This window comes from Nansenia antarctica (genome assembly GCF_963989245.1).
Source record: "Nansenia antarctica genome assembly, chromosome: 8".
NCBI lineage: Eukaryota > Metazoa > Chordata > Actinopteri > Argentiniformes > Microstomatidae > Nansenia > Nansenia antarctica.
This window is the reverse complement of record NC_137678.1, coordinates 19,283,385-19,285,884: the sequence shown is the minus strand read 5'-3', so window position 1 is coordinate 19,285,884 and position 2,500 is coordinate 19,283,385.

Genomic DNA, 2,500 nt, shown 5'->3' with positions numbered 1-2,500 from the left:
TCCCTCCCTCCTCCACCCCCTCTCTCCCTCCCTCCCTCCAGACGACGTGTGTGACCTGAAGGCGGAGCGTCCGGTGATGGAGGTCGGGCTGACGGCCAAGGAGAGAGAGTCTCTGGAGGAGGAGAAGGAGCAGAAGGAGGAGGAGGAGGAGTAGGAGAAGGAGGCGCGCCTGAGGAATGGGGAGAAGGGCCAGCAGGAGGAGGAGGGGGAGGAGAAGGAGGTGAAGGAGGAGGGAGAAGAGGAGGAAGAGGAGGAGGAGGAGGAGCAGCTAGAGGAGTTGAGGTCTCAGGTGCTTCAGCTGCTGTTGGAGCTGGAGGAGGCGCGGGAGGTCACACACAGACACGAGGAGGGCTTCCAGGAGCTGCAGGGTGAGTGTGTGTGTGTGTGTGTGTGTGTGTGTGTGTGTGTGTGTGTGTGTGTGTGTGTGTGTGTGTGTGTGTGCGGGTGTAAGCCTGACACCAGTATTGTGTGGAGCTGTATATGTTTGTGTGAGACTTGTTTATGTGACAGCTGTACTCACGAGGGAAGACTTGCTGTTCAGTTCTGTGTGTGTGTGTGTGTGTGTGTGTGTGTGTGTGTGTGTGTGTGTGTGTGGAGGGTGGAGGGGGGAGGGTCTTATTGGCCATGGTCAACTTTCAGGATCCTGTGCCAGCTGCCCCTGACAACCATTCCCCCTGACAACCACCCCCCCTGACAACCACCCCCCCTGACAACCACCCCCTGACAACCCCCCCCCCCTACCTCCTCCTGACCCATTCTGCTGAGTCATACACAACACTCAGGCCAGGAGTGAAACACACACATGCAAACATTACATTTACATTTTTTGGCATTTAGCAGACGCCTTTATCCAAAGCGACTTACAACACATACATTTGTCTAAGTAAGTGAATCATCTATCCATCAGTTAATCGCAAAATATAGTTTTTTTAACATACAGTAGAGAAACTTTAGAACTTTCTCTCCAAAAGCCCCCTTTTAAACAAACGGAAATGTTTGCATTCTTCACAAATTGACACAGACAGGCACGCAGGCACGCACGCACGCACGCACGCACGCACACACACACACACACACACACACACACACTCAATGGACTAAACTGTACATACTTGCTGTTCTGTCTCTCTATCTGTGTTCTCACATCTCAAACCACTCTCCCACCTCCCACTTTATACACTCCTCTCCTCTCCTCTCCTCTCCTCTCCCCTCCTCTCCTCCTCTCCTCTTCTCCTCTCCTCTTCTCCTCTCCTCTCCTCTCCTCTCCTCTCCTCTCCTCTCCTCTCCTCTCCCTTCCCCTGCTCTCCCCTGCTCTCCTCTCCTCTCCTCTCATCCCCTCTCCTCCTCTCCTCTCCTCTTCTCCTCTCCTCTCCCTTCCTCTCCTCTCCTCTCCTCTCCTCTCCCTTCCCCTGCTCTCCCCTGCTCTCCTCTCCTCTCCTCTCCTCTCCTCTCATCCCCTCTCATCCCCTCCCCTCTGTGTGTGTGTGTGCGTGTGTGCGTGTGCGTGTGTGTGCGTGTGTGTGCGTGTGTGTGCGTGTGTGTGTGTGTGTGTGTGTGCGTGTGTGTAGTTTCTCTCTGTAATGTCTATGTTTAGAAAGCTGGTCTGGAGCTCTGGGCGTGTGTGTGTAAACACATCAATCTCTTTTCACTTCAATAGTGTGTGTGCATGTGCGTCTGTGTCTGCGTGTGTTTGAGTGTCTGTGTCAGTGTCTGTGTCTGTGTCTGTGTGTGTGTGTGTGTGTGTGTCTGTGTGTCTGTGTGTGTCTGTGTGTGTGTGTCTGTGTGTGTCTGTGTGTCTGTGTCTGTGTCTGTGTGTCTGTGTGTGTGTCTGTGTGAGTGTGAGTTAGGGCTGCACGATTTGGGGAAAAAAATCGAATTGCGATTATTTGGACAGATATTGCGATTGCGATTTAATTTAAGTGTGGCCATATCTCCGGCTAGGAAGGTCGTATCAACGTGCAGTTTGTTTGTACGTCTTCAGGGGACTTAGAGGCTCCCTCCTCTAGCACCCCCACAGCCCGAGCTACGAGTGAAATAACTAAACTTACATTGGGTTGCTTTAAAGTTGGGTTGCTTTAAAATCAAGCTTCAGATTAAAACATGTGATGGAGCATTACTAACCTGACTCAGGTGGTTTGTTTCACACAACCATCTAGGAAAGCTTAATTGGAAGCTGTTTGGAAAAGGGCAGGTACTTTCAAAAAATACTTGGCAGGTGATTGGATGAATCTGTCTATCACCTTCTATCATGGGCTAATTTCAGAGAGCATTACCACATGATACCATCAAACTGTTAACTGCTCTTATGCCATCAAACTGTTCTAATGCAAGGATGAGAACTTAAAAGATATGAATTGGAACAACATATTTATGTATGGGTTTTTTAAACAGCTGCCATTTTGTTTCTCTCAAGTGTAAAAAAAAAATGAACAATTCCAATATGAAAATAAAATAGGACCTTTCTACAAACAAGGTTATTTAATTATGGCTCAGGAGCAGC